The sequence below is a fragment of the Crocuta crocuta genome, unplaced genomic scaffold (assembly GCF_008692635.1).
Source record: "Crocuta crocuta isolate KB4526 unplaced genomic scaffold, BGI_CrCroc_1.0 scaffold113, whole genome shotgun sequence".
Lineage (NCBI taxonomy): Eukaryota > Metazoa > Chordata > Mammalia > Carnivora > Hyaenidae > Crocuta > Crocuta crocuta.
The window spans coordinates 7,259,310-7,273,626 of NW_027530368.1; positions in this window are offsets into that span (position 1 = coordinate 7,259,310).

Here is a 14,317-nt window from a genome sequence, read left to right on the forward strand (position 1 = left end):
AAGAGAGAGAGAGAGACAGCGTGAGCAGGGGAGGGTCAGAGAGAGAGGGAGTCACAGACTGAAACAGGCTCCAGGCTCTGAGCTGGCAGTCAGCACAGAGCCCGATGCGGGGCCCGAACCCACGAACCGCGAGATCATGACCTAAGCGAAAGTCGGACGCTTAACCGACTAAGCCACCCAGGCGCCCCTGGCTTCATCTTTGTAACACAGTGGTCTTGTATGCTTGTAGATTTTATTAATTCCACTGTCCTTGTCCATAATGACAGTAGTACATAGCCAAGAGTAGGTGACCAGAATATAGTTTTCTATTTCTTCTATTAATTTTGCTTATATATTTTAATTTTTAGCATACGCCTCACCCAAAGTTCTCCATCTACAAAAGTTCTCAGCAAGGTAAAATAGAAAGACTATGGGACTGGGTACTGAGAAACAAACTTTTACTCATGGCTCAGGGATCATCTAACTTCTCAATATTCAGTTTCTGTATCTAAAACACAAACAAAACAGTGGTTTCGAGTCCTTGTTATGGGCAGGAGGGTGTTCTACTAATCAATGAGAAGGGAGATGCTATACAGAGGCTAAAAGCACTGTGTAAATATAACATTTTAAATTCAAACACTTGATATTATGCTCTTTGGAAACTACTCCTGAAGTGGCTCTCAGTTCTGACCCAGGGGTGAAGTGCAGTTGCAGATGATGGGCTGTGGAAACTTCCCTTCCATGTTGGAAGATGGTTCCCCCTCACTGGTAGGTCTTTCTTCCTGTTTTTATGTCAGAGCTCAGCAGCTCATCTTTCATGGGTTTGCAGTTGTACATTGACTATCTCCTGAAAAACTCTAATTGACCTAACTTTTTAATTCACAGGGATGACATTAAACTTGGAAATTATAAGATTATTTCTTCCAAGTCACAATCTTCAGTGTGCACACACCACATTTTAGGGTTTGAAATTTAAAGAATGTTTCATTAACTGTCTCTGCTGTATCAATTCCAAAACCTTAGAGGCATTTTCTTTAATAAGAGGATACTGTTGAGAATTTGAGTCATTGAATCCCTTTAAATCTTTCTCCTTTGGTGAGGAAAGCCCTATAGACATCATATCTTGCTTTGTTTAAACTGCAAGGGAAAACACACATACATCCATACAGACTTATGCATACACACTCCAGAAACAGGAAATGCTCCATTATGAAAACCTAAGCTAATTATGTCTATTACATAAAATAAATAAGTATAGTATATACATACTTATATATATTCATTTATTTTTGAGAGAGAGCACAAGCTGGGGAGGGGCAGAATGAGATGGGGACAGAAGACCCGAAGTGGATGGGCTCTGTGCTGAAAGCAGAGAGCCTGAAGCGGGGCTTGAACTCATGAACTGTGAGATAATGACCCAAGCTGAAGTTGGATGCTTAACTGACGGAGGCGCCCAGGTGCCCTAACATATATTTTTTTAATGGCTCTAAGTAAAGTATATTTTACTGTTTAAAAACATAGAGAATCTTGACAAAGAAGACAAAAGCATTCATTAGAGAGGCCACGCAGTATAAAGGAAAGGCTCTTGGACCCAGAGACCTCTGCTATGAACTTGTGACCATGGTAAACAACTTTAACTCTCTGAACCTCAGTAAATAAGGAGCTGGGCTCAGTAGCATTTATGAGATTCCTTCCAACTTTAAAATTGGATTTTAATACCAGTATCAGTTCTAGTGTACTATGTTCTTTGGGTTTCTCAATGGTTAGGGTCTAGAATAATGTCTTTCCTTTTACCTCCATTATTCCTTTCCTTTCTTCTATAAGAATAATTTTCATGCACGTCTGTGATGTTCCTAGCCCAATGCTACAAGCGATAAGATAGCAGTGACAAAGACAAACAAGGTCCCTGCCCTCATGCAACTTGTGTCAGTGAACCCAGAAAATGAATAATGAGTCTGGTAAAGTCTATGAAGGATGGCTCTTGCTGTCTTGGATAGCCGAGGTGATAGACTATCTTTGGAAAAGCCAAGGTAGATCCCTGCCTGATCATTTAGGCAGGATTTTACTAATTTGTACCGTCTAATAGGAGAAAGTTTGCATTTAGAAGCTAGAGCCTGGAAGGCAAAGGGTAGAGCATGCACTAATGGGTACCTGTCTTCCAATTCTTTGGTCCCACATTCTCTTTTCTAATCTCTATTAGAGAAGCAGATTGAAAGATCAGATGTCCTGACCTGGTCACTGAGCAATAGAAGCCACATTTCCTGTTTGTTAGACGAGAGCACTGCCCCCACCCCCACTCCCTTGCAACCCACAGGGCCCTACATGGTTACAGATGATGAACCATAGATAACTTGTATTTTAAATAGCTGAAGAGTGTGAAACATTCTTCATGAAAAGAGATTTTGTTTCCTTTGTTGATATCCAAAAGAGGGTGAAGATAAGGTGACTCTAGACATGGTTTGGAGAAATTTTCTGAAAAATTGATCTGAAACTTGTGACGATATTTTGCCAAATGAAACTGGCCCAGATTCTTCAATTCAGATACCATACAACACCTCCAAGAATCATTACAACTCTTATCTCCCATGAGAGGAGTTGGCATTCTACAGATTCTCTTATCACAAAAAACAAAGGATCATCATAAATATCAAATGGAGGTTCATGTCTCTCATTTCATAATCCAGCCAGCTGTGCTACTGAAGCAAGGTCTTTTGTGAGGGTTGTATGAGTTAGCAGATGTAAACAGCTTAGCACAGTACTTGGCACGTAATGAAAGTGTAGTGAATTGTAGGAATTGATAGATACTTAGGTGACAGGCACATTCTTGCATTATCTGATACCACAAAAAAAAAATGCCTCAGTGATTTAATATGTTAGAAATAAACATAGGCTTTGTTTTATTTTCTTTGATTTATTTTTAGTAGAAACTACATATTTATTTCATTTTATAATACTAGTCAGGTACTCATACTTCAAATACCATTGCTTCCTCTACATGTTATGGGGCCAGAGATTCATCACTGGAGTTTCAGTTGTAGAGAATGGGAATTTTTCTGTTTTCAAAAAATCTTTGGGGGAGTCTTTGGGAGAGGGAAAACTTCAGTTTCTTTAAACCAGCATCTAATGAGACAGTTGGGAAGAAACAAGTAAACCAAATAATTCTTGAAAACTGCCTTTGAATATAATTGTGATCCTTTGAATACAATTGTGATCCAAGAGGTAAAATGGAAAGTGTTAACTATTGAGAGACTGCTGTATATTAAAGTAATTAGGCATTCTCACCTGACTTTTAAATCATTTAAGTAAAAGTGGTTATGTCTATTTTAATAAGCAAGAATATTAATGGCTCAGAGGGCTTAAGGGCTATCTTTAGTGCTTCTAAGGTTAGGTGCTAGAATTTAGAATCAGGTTTACCTAATTTCAAAGTCAAATCCATTTCTCCTACTGTCATATGTAGGAGAAAGAGTAGAAAATAAAACAAGGGGTTAGGTTGCAGTGGCGAGGCATTTGCTTGGAACAAGCCTTGGGATAAAAACAGATAAACAGGAGAATTTGCTTATTTTAGTTTCCTTGGCCCACCATACAGAATACAGTAGATTGAGTTGGCTTAAATAACAGACATTAATTTTCTCACAGTTCTGGAGGCTGGAAGTCTGAAGTCAGGGGGGAAGAATGGTTCATTTCTTGTGAGCTTTCTCTTCCTGGCCTGTAGGTGGCTTCCATCAATGTGTGTGTTCATATGACCTGAACACAAGGGGAAGGGAGGTGGGGGGGCGGGGAGGAGAGGGAGAGGGAGGGAGGGAGCGCAAGAGCCAGAGCAAGTGAGCATGAGAACATGAGTGCAAATTCTCTGGTGCCTCTTCTTATAAGAACGCTAATCCTATAAGATTAAGGCCTCATTCTTATGACCTCATTTAACCTTTATCACCTCCTTATAGACCTGATCTCTGAATACAGTCACACTGGGGGTTAGGGTTTCAACATATGAATTGGGGGGCATGACACAATTCAGTCCATAGCAATAATACTTTTCTCTGAGTTAATGCTTGTCTGTGTCTACTTTATTTTTGTATTCCCAATGTTTAAAATGGTTCCCATAATAAAATGGAATAATTTATTTTGCATGAAATAATAAACGATTGTATGAATAAAGGCAGTTGGAGGCTCTTGCTTTCTGAAAGGCTATAAAAATTGATGCTAAGGTACAATGGTATAGTAAAAAGACCTTTCAGCAGTTTAATTTTTTTGTTTGTTTGTTTTCTTTTCTTTTTTAAAGTAATTTCTATTCCCAGTGTGGAGCTTGAACTCATGACCCAGAGATCAAGAGTTGCTTGCCCTACTGACTGAGCCAGCCAGGTGCCCTGCAGTTTAATTTTCTTTAAAAATTTTCCAAGAGTTTCCATTAAATAACTTACTGTATATTTAGTTTTAATCTCGAGCAGGGCTTCTCAACAAGCACACTATAGATATTAAGGATCAGATAATTCTTTATTGCGGGGGCCGCATAGTGCCTTGTAGTATGTTTGGGATCATCCCTGGCCTCTACCCACTAGGTTCCAGTAGTCCCCCCATTCCGGTCATGGCAATACAAATTGTCTCCAGACATTACCAAATGCTCCCAGGCAGGGGTGGGGGGGGTGGCAAATTCTTTTGAGAACTACCAATCTAGGGTCTAGACTCTAGACCTTAAGAGTATTATGGATCTTAAAAAGGCTTCCCAATTTTAAAGCAAAGAATCTGTTTCAATTTCATTAGGATGCATGATCCCTTGAGCCTTCCCCAGTTTCTCAAACTTTGGCCCCTTTCTTGACTTCACTTACCTCTTACCTTAGGTTTTACCTCATATAACTCACACAGATTTCCTGCCTCAGCCCCACTTTTCTCGATCACCTGTCCTGCTGCTGTTCTTCTCTTGACAGTTCCTAGCCCCCAGAAAGTGTCCATTCTCTGATCCTGCTTCCGGTAAAGGTCTATTGAATAAGCAACAAATATGGCATCTTCAAATCCTGCTTCTGTTGCAAAGGTATGCTCTCTAATCTCAGCTAAGCAGTGACCTGCAGCTTACCTCTCAGCTTTCTAGTGAATTACCCACTCTCGGATTCTACCATGAAGCTCATCTATAGCATTCCATTTATGTGAGCCCTAGCATTATATTCTCCCATTATGTTATTGGCTCATTTTATAGCAAAACAAAAGGGATTGCCCAAACAAAATGTTTAGAACAAGAAACTTCAGTGAAATATTTGATTCCATTAAAATGCAGAGGTGCTGTAACATTCAAAGTGTCAGATTCCCGTTGGGAGTGTGGAAAACCTAATTAAAGGTGCCTCTTCCTTGGAAATGCCATAGGAAGCCCTCCAACTGCTAACACTCAACAATTTTGGTGCAAAAGCAAACAGTTCCAGCAAGCTCTAATTTGGCTCCTGAGATGTCTCCACTAAGGGACCATCTCTTTATTCACTCTGAAGGAAAATCCATCCTTCTATCCAAGCATTCTTGGTCTTCTTCCTTGTCACCTTCTGCATTTTATGTCCCCCTCTCCCAAGCTTCCTTGCCCTCATCTTTAATTTCTTGCATCTTTAGATGCCTTGCATCTTTAATTTCTCCTGTTCTAGTTGTCTTTTCTTCTGTTTCTGAACACTTAGTGTTCTCCACCCTATATTAAAAAACAAAAATCTCTCTTCCTAATCCAGTGGTTCTCAATCAGGAGAGATTTAACCCATAGTGAACATTTCACAATACCCAGAGACATTTTTGTTTGTCACAACTGAGAGGAAAGATCCTTACTGGTATGTAGTGGGTAGAAACCAAGGGTGCTGCAAAATGTCTTTAAAAAATAAATTACAGGACATTCTCCACCCAGCCCCCAACTAAGACTTACCTGGCTCCAGGTGTCCTTTCCTGAGGTTGAGAGTGTTCAACCCTATAATAACTTGGAGATACTGCATCATTTCTGCTCTTTCTTTTACTTTTTAACTTAGAAAATTCATTCACATCTTGCTGTTATGCTTACCGATCAGTCATACTCACTTATTCCTTAATTACTACAATCTAACTTCTTCCATTGGTCTCCAGATCGCCAAATCAAGTGACCCCAGTCCAGCCCTTCGCTTCCCAAGCTTCTCTGAAGTAAGCTGATGCTACCTTCCCAGTCTGTAGCTCGGGAAATGAGGGAAGGGTCAACAGATCCTGCATCCCAAAGAGGTTAAAGCAAAGTCTCTGGGATGGGAAAGTCTAGGATTCACAGTACTCTGTAATCTAAACACTAGGCTTTAGATCAGTGCATCTGAAGTGAATTTGCTACCCTTTTCCACAACATGCTCCCCACTTAGAAACAATTAAATTTTTTTTAATGTTTGTTTATTTTTGAGAGAGAGAGACAGAATGTGAGCAGGCAAGGGGCAGAGAGAAAAGGAAACAGAGGATAAATATGCTCCAGGCTCTGAGCTAACAGTAAAGAGCCTGATGCAGGGCTGGAACTCATGAATCGTGAAATCATGACCTGAGCTGAAGCTGGATGCTTTACCAACTAAGCCACCCAGGCACCCCTAGAAACAGTTTTTATTGCCAGGATTTGGGGCAAGGGACACTGCTGGCATTCAGTGGGTAGAGGCCAGGCAGACTGCTAAGCCTTCTATAGTCTTCTTCCTTCTCTCTCAGCCTTAGGCCTCCTTCCTTGACTCTGCTCTATCTCCTCTAATCAGACAAATCTGTTTCCATTAAATCTACAGTCTCCTCTTCGTCTTCTTTTTTGTGCTACCTATTCTGCTGGTGTGTAAGCTCACCAAGGACATTTTAATCATCCCGGACATCTGTGATTCCTTTCAGGGTGCCTTGCTTTGGAGGATGGCCCAATAAATATCTGTTTGCTTGCATTAGCATTAAACTACATGGGTGTCTATGTATAAAACAAAACAAAAAGCACTCAAACCTCATGAAAAATGCTTGAGCAAAACTTGGAGCTTTTGTATATCATGTTACATCTTCCCTAAATTATTCTGTGATAGTAGAACAGGCCTGTGGAGAGCCACAAGAAAAGGGTGACAACTTGAATTTGTCACCGACACAACTGCTAAGGAGCTGTGTGACCTTATGAAATTTGGCGGTATTCTTGGGTATGTTTCCTCATCTATAAAACAAAGGACCCTCAAGCAAATCGGCATCAAGAGATGCTTTCCAACACTGAACGTCTATGATCCTAAATAGAAAACATGAAATTTAATTGCTAGCAAAACAGTTTTAATTCACCAGGTTTTTAAGTAAAAGGATATTCTGAAGTTGACCTAATCAATTAATATGCATCTACATTTTTATGAATCAAATATGATGTTTAGATATATATGTGAGTGAGTATTTTCAATTTTCCATCATGTAAAGCTTAGTACGACCAGGCTTTATTCCTAGATCAAATGTTCCAGAGAGGTTCTAAGTGAGTAAAACAAGTTAACCATAAAAACATGGATCAGCCTTAACAATTTTGTCAGAGATAATGACAGTGTAATAGAGGAATTTAAGAAACAATCAGAAGTTACGTGGGTTCCCCCCACTACAGAGCACATGTTAAATTAACCAGTAACCCTTGAAACTGTACATACCTGATGATTATTTTATGTTATCTTGTATTTTTAAAAAATGGTTCCAAAATGCTAGATTTACAGCACTGCAGAATCCCACACTGTTGCAATGCTGTCTTCAATTCAGCCACTTCATATTGAAATTTCACACACAATAATTGGCTGACCTTCACAGCTATGGCAGAAACTAATTAAAGCTGTAAGGCTGCGCTAGCAATGCTTTTGTGCGAAATGTGAAGTTTGGTGATAATGAAATATGGGGTGCAGATGTTATTGTCTTAGATAGACTGTGCCCTTGGTTCACACTAATGAAGAACAGCAATTATTAAACAAAAAGTATTTTTTACTCATTAATTATTTTATGTTGTGATAGTAGAAATAAAAACACCCTGGCATCTCTCCTACCAGCTTCTCTCCAAAGTAATTTTATGGAACTTTTCCAGCTGACTTCTGTTTCATTAGACATCCAGTTTCTACTTTCTTCTCCTACTGATCTTAGACCTTTGGGAGCCTCAAGCAAGGACCCGGTTAGGTTCAGAAAGCAAAGGGTAAAGGGCAAGCTAAAAATGGTCACCCATAAAGATTTTCAGACAGCTGGAAGATTAAGTAAATGAAGCTTTTTGGAAATAACTTCACACACCAAACAGAGATGTCAGTAGAAATATGATGCCCTCCACACTGTTGGTGTATGATAGACAAAGGTCACTGCTGCTATTGAGGTGCAAGTGGAGAAATAAAGCAGGCCTTAGCTCTGTTTCTTGGTTGTTAGGAGGCTGAGTTTCTATTAATAGGTCAGTGTGACTTGCAAGACTTCCACTGGGTCAAATATAACAAATCACAGATTTGTAACAATTGAAGAAAAACACTAGAATAAAGAAAAGGCGCATTGTATAGTTAAGTCTTAACGTTTCATGGACTAATGATGGAGTCTGCTTCTCTTTATCCCTCTCCTCATTGACTTTAGGCCACTCAGTTCTCATTAATAGGGTAGAGATGGGAGGGACATGAGTTAAAATCAAACTGGCCTGTTGCCCTATTTGGAAGAGGAGTTTGAAATTAGATGCCAAAAATAAAATTTAACAATTACTTGTGTAATTTTATCCCTTATGCATGCTCCATATTATCTGTATTCTACTACATCGGCATCTTAAGGCATTATCTATGAGGTGTCAGCTACTAAAACAGCAATGATGAAGGGTAGGAAGTAGCAGAAGAAGCAGGAGGGGGAAGTAGGCATCACTGGTTTATGTCACCTTAGATTAAGCAAGGAAACAAAGGTTAGTGCTTGGGAGGGAAAAGACCAACGGCCATGGAAATACCATGTAGGGGGAAATACGCTATAGAATATATTTAGTCTTTCAGTAGCAGGATATTCAGTGGGACTATGAATTTGAGGAGTGATTAATAAAGGTAGTAATGGGTAAAATGACTATGGAGACAATGTGTCTCTTCATTTTAGGGAAATGGTAAGAACTTATTCACTTGTATAAAGGATAGCTATACATTGTCAGATAAAAACATAAACCTGTTTTGTGATTATAAAAAATTTCAATTGTGTAGAGAAGGGTACATATAGTAGCTGAATAGCCAAAAGGGGTACACCATACCATTCATTAGACTGTTGCCGCTCAGCTCCAACTCCGCCTCCACCCTTCAGTATGCCTCTGTTGGTAATAGAACATTTCTTCCTTGCCAGCATGCACAATGTTAAACTGTTTATTTAGTAGAGAGGGTACTCTAAGGACACTGGAGAAGGAAAGGGCTTTCTTCTTGTTTCATGTGTTCTCTGTTTGCTCTCTCTCTGTTTGCTCTGTAGCGTAAGGTAGCCAGAAGCTCATGGGGCACCAATGGTATTTAGCACCAGCAAGTTTCATCAGCATTACCCTCTTGTGTGGCTTCTCCCATACCCCAGAGGGTGGCTTTGCAGCAAACTTCTCTGCCATGCAGTGGGCCATGATCACATGCTCTCCAATGGCATATGTATCTCAGTCCTTGAAGGAAGGAGGGCTTCCTGGGGTCCTTTGCCCCACCGCTAGAGGTAGTAGCTGCTCTTGATATCCATTTCTGTAATCTTACTCCTCTTAGGTAAGAGTTACATACTCCTAGTATATAATCCCCTCTGGTAGTCAATAATCTTTTTCATTACATTTTCCTTGCTCAAATTACTGTGTCTCTTCTGTCTCCTGATTGGAAACTGACTGATTCAATGATCCTCCTATCTTTAGTTCAACAACTTATAAAAGAAAGAAATGAAGCCTTTTATTATCATGACTGATTGAGTTAAATGTGAAAAATGTGCTGGGAAAGGAGGTATCGGTAGTAGAATATAGAATGCAATTGAAGCAATTGTCAGCTTTCAGAAGAAATAGCCATGAATTACAAAAGGTTACAATCCCATGCAATTTTCAATACAAAGAACAAAGCAAGAATGTAGCAAAAAAATGTAACTTTACCATATGCCAAATAAAATAGTAAATGAGAGACTGAAAGTACAGAAAATGGAAAAAGGTGATGACGCAGGAACATTGCCCCATGTCAGAATTACAGAGTATCCACTTAGGGATTACAAAAGGCCTCTAATATTAAATCCTTTGGGCCAAAATGTGAAGCAACTACTTTGGAGTAGCCCTGACTTCCAGTGCAGAAGGAAACGTTAGATTGTCTCAATCTCAGGAACTGGTTTTGCTCCTGTCACTGTTCATCCAGAATGCATCTCCAATTCATTTATTTGAGGCAGACTCCCTAGCATCACTAAATTGTATAGACACAAGATCCCATACACGGCCCTCTCTTTACAACATAATCATCATTTTCCTCAGCAAATGTACCATTACACACAATATGATCAATAATGGAGTGGATGAAGTTAAATAGAGCAGTAAAGAGACCTAGCTGGGCACATTAATGAGAGGCAGAGCAGAGCAATGGAAGCCTGCCCTTCCCCAAGGAGAGAAATTGCCCTTAGGATGTCAAACCATGTTTCTCCTCAGGCTGCTTGGCACGTGGACCTTCAGTACCAGGAGCGGACTTTTGTGATGGTAGAGGCTGCCCATGGGAATGGCATCTGGGGAAAGCAATTCAGGCAAAAAAGGAGACGTTCTTAACTTGTTCAGTGGGAAATAAGTGAATTGCAGTGCTCCTGACCAGGTGTCTTGTCTGATACTTCTATGCTAGGAGTGCCCCTTTGGCTTAGAAAAAATAATGTCAAACTTTGTTTCAAGCCAGAGCCCTGGGGACAGCTCAAACTGGGTTGCTGCAAAGAACTACTTTTTTAACCAGAGGCTGAGCAAAGTGCTGCTAATAAAACATCAGATGTCCTTATGGTGGTTTCTTTCAGACGAGGCTGGCTTTTGAATGATGGATCTTTGGCATCTGCCTGTTTTTAGCAAAGTTTTACTGTGAGGTCCTATTTGTGTTGGACTCTTATTTGCCCCCATGAGGGTAATACTGCTCTAAGTCGGAAATAGAGAATGACAGTGACTATGAAGTCAGTTCTTGTGAGTGTGTCTAAGTTACCAGGGAGGGTAGTTTGCACTTCTTCAACAACTACTGTTAGGAGCATGAGTAAATTGCTGCCCTACTCTGCTAGTGTTATAAAGTGTATTGCTGATTGTCTCCTAAGTCAGTGGGTCCTAAACCAAGTGTGCTTTGTGGATGGGCCTGCCTTGGATATTCAGACTGAATAGGTTCTGGGTAGGGAACAAGCATCTATATTTTGAACTAGTGTCCTAGTTGGTTTCCACACAACTGTTCCAGGGACTATGGTTTAGTAATCACTACACCTAATGATATAGATTCTTCAAGGGCCAAGATTGCCTGATGTAATAAAAAGTTGAAAGTGGAAAAATTGGTGCTCTTTGGGACTCACCACAAATTAGAAGGAGATCTGGGAATTTGGAGAGGTCTGTATTAAACTAGCAAAAATAAAGATGGAAGCATTTAAACTGGATGTGGTACGGGTAGCAGAGTATTGGTATAAGATCTGGCTCAGCCTAGGTCCAGTATCTCCAGCACCATATTATACATGTTTAGGGGATACATTCTTGTTGTGTCCTCTGTCAATGACATCCCTTAGGGCACTGTTGGAAACTGTGTTCAATAATCAACACATCAAAAGCATCCTCATTGTGGTTCAATCCATGTAGTTCATCATTTTGGCCTCCAGATTAGGGAAAGGTGACTACTGTTGACCAAATGGGGTCTGTGACTGAAGGGTTAGGTAGCAGCGATTCCAAGGCTGATGAGGAATTGGGAGAACATTTGGTCTACATCACTTTGTAGTTTGGAGCATAAGAGGCGATTTGCTTTTCTTAGTTCCAAATCAAGAAGAACTTGCCTATGGAGTGGTCTTGAAGAATATCTTCTATTTTTCCATGGTGGGGATTCATTTATGCTAATTTATTCATACTCTTTTACAAGGAGCTCATTAAAAAGAGTAGTGCAAAGTTGAGAGACACAGGTGATTGATATCAGGGCACAGCCCATAGTCAAGTAACAGGACAAAGATTACGGGTTCTATGGAGGGATCATACACATAATTGCCCTGTCAACAACCAGCATATATTAAAGTCAGGTTCATGCATGCACAATGTTTATTGGTTCATTCTAAGGATAATGTATGTTCCATGTAGATTCACATGAAAATAACATACCCACAATATACATCAAAATTCTGAAAAATTAATTACACATTACACATCTCCTGCCAGGCAGTCTTTCACAGTTAAAATATCTTATACCAAGTTGACTGGGTTGCCTCAGTCATGTTCATTGAAACCTGGGTTAAAGGTCACCTTCTCAATCATTCATTGAGTTACAGTGTATTATTATTTGTTACAGTATGTGTGTTTGTATATATCTCAGATCAGATACAGTTTCCCAGTGAAAATAATCAAAAATAGTCAAAACCTAATACAGTGTATTTTCTTGTTTCAAAGCAATCATTTTTAAAATTCATCTCAATGTTTTAAAGGGGAAAGAAAAGATAAAACTCCAAACATTAAATGCACATACTGTTTATAAGTAATGTCTTGATTTTAGAAATGTTAGAATACAAAAAAAGGAAAAGAAAGGAAAAACAAAATAAAAAACACAGATATCTTTAAACTGAAGAAAATGCAAGCTATTGTATCACAAAAAAATACAAAATATTTTGCTTAACATAATACTCTCTATCTCCATCCATGTCACTGCAAATGACAAGATTTCATTCTTTTTTATGTAATATATATGTAATATTTTATGTAATGGATGAGTAATATTTCATTATATGTGTGTGCGTGTGTATGTGCACACATTTGTGTCTTTATGGCTGAATAATATTGCCGTGTGTGTGTGTGTGTGTGTGTGTGTGTGTGTCTGTCTGTTTTTATCCATTCATTATTGATGGACATTTAGGCTGCTTCTGTATTTTGGCTGGCTATTGTAAGTAATGTTACCTATAAACATAGAGGTGCACATATCCTTTTAAATTAGTGTTTTTGTATTTTGAGTAATGCAGTTCCCAGATCATAGAGTAGTTCTATTTTTAACTTTATACATTTTTTTAATGTTTATTTATTTTTGAATGAGAGACACACAGAGTGTGAATGGAGGAGAGGCAGAGAGAAAGGGAAACACAGAATCTGAAGTGAGCTCCAGGCTCTGAGCTGTCAGCATAGAGCACGATGCAGGGCTTGAACTCATATGAGATCGTGACCTGAGCCGAAGTTGGACACTTAACCCACTAAGCCACCCAGGCACCCCTCTATCTTTAACCTCTTGAAAAACCTCCATGTTGTTTTCCACAGTAGTGGCACCAGTTTGCATTCCCACCAGTAGTGCACAAGATTTTCTTTGTTTCCACATCCTTAGGAACACTTGTTTTCTGTGTTTTGGATTTTAGCCGTTCTGACAGGTGTGAGGTGATATTTCATTGTATTAATCAATTTTTTCAAATGTTTATTTATTTATTTTTGAACAAGAGAGACATAGGATGAGCAGGTGAGTGGCAGACAGAGAGGGAGGCACAGAATCCAAAGCAGGCTCTAGGCTCTGAGCTATCAGCACAGAGCCTGATGTGGGGCTTGAACCCAAGGAACCATGAGATCATGACCTGAGCCGAAGTTAGCTGCTTAACCCACTGGAATGAGCCACTCAGACACCCCTCATTGTATTTTTTATTTGAATTTTTTGATAATGAGTGATCTTGAACGTCTTTTCAAGTGTCTTTTGGCCATCTGGATGTCTTCTTAAGGAAGTTTGATCTTGACTTCATATGTCTTCATTAGAGATTGAAACTTTCCTGGGCAAATTTGCAGGATGTGTAGATGTGCTTAGCAGGGTCTGTGTATAAGGGATGGAAGCATCTCTTAAGAAAACTAAATGGTAAGAAGAGAGATCCCTAATGCATAGAAACTTTATCTAATGGCAACAAAAGATAGCTTTCAGGTCAGCCCACATGATTTGCACTTGAGTTCTAGGAATTGTGAGCAAATAAAAGCAAAACCAAAATAGCAGAAGGATCTGTTTGTTTTTGTTTGTGCTTTCTGTTTGTTTTGTTTTTTTCTTTCTTCTTTTTTCTTTTTCTTTCTTTTTTTTTTGTAAATCTGTGGAGACACAGTTTATGTAAGACAGTGTAACACAAGAGGGTTAGAAGTTCTGACAAGGTTAAAGCAGCTTCAAATGCAAAATCCAAGTCTCAAGCTACATTAGACTAACCTGCAGCTCAGATATGGAAAAATTGAAGAGGGCTTCATGCATTCTTTGTGACAGACAGTCACAAA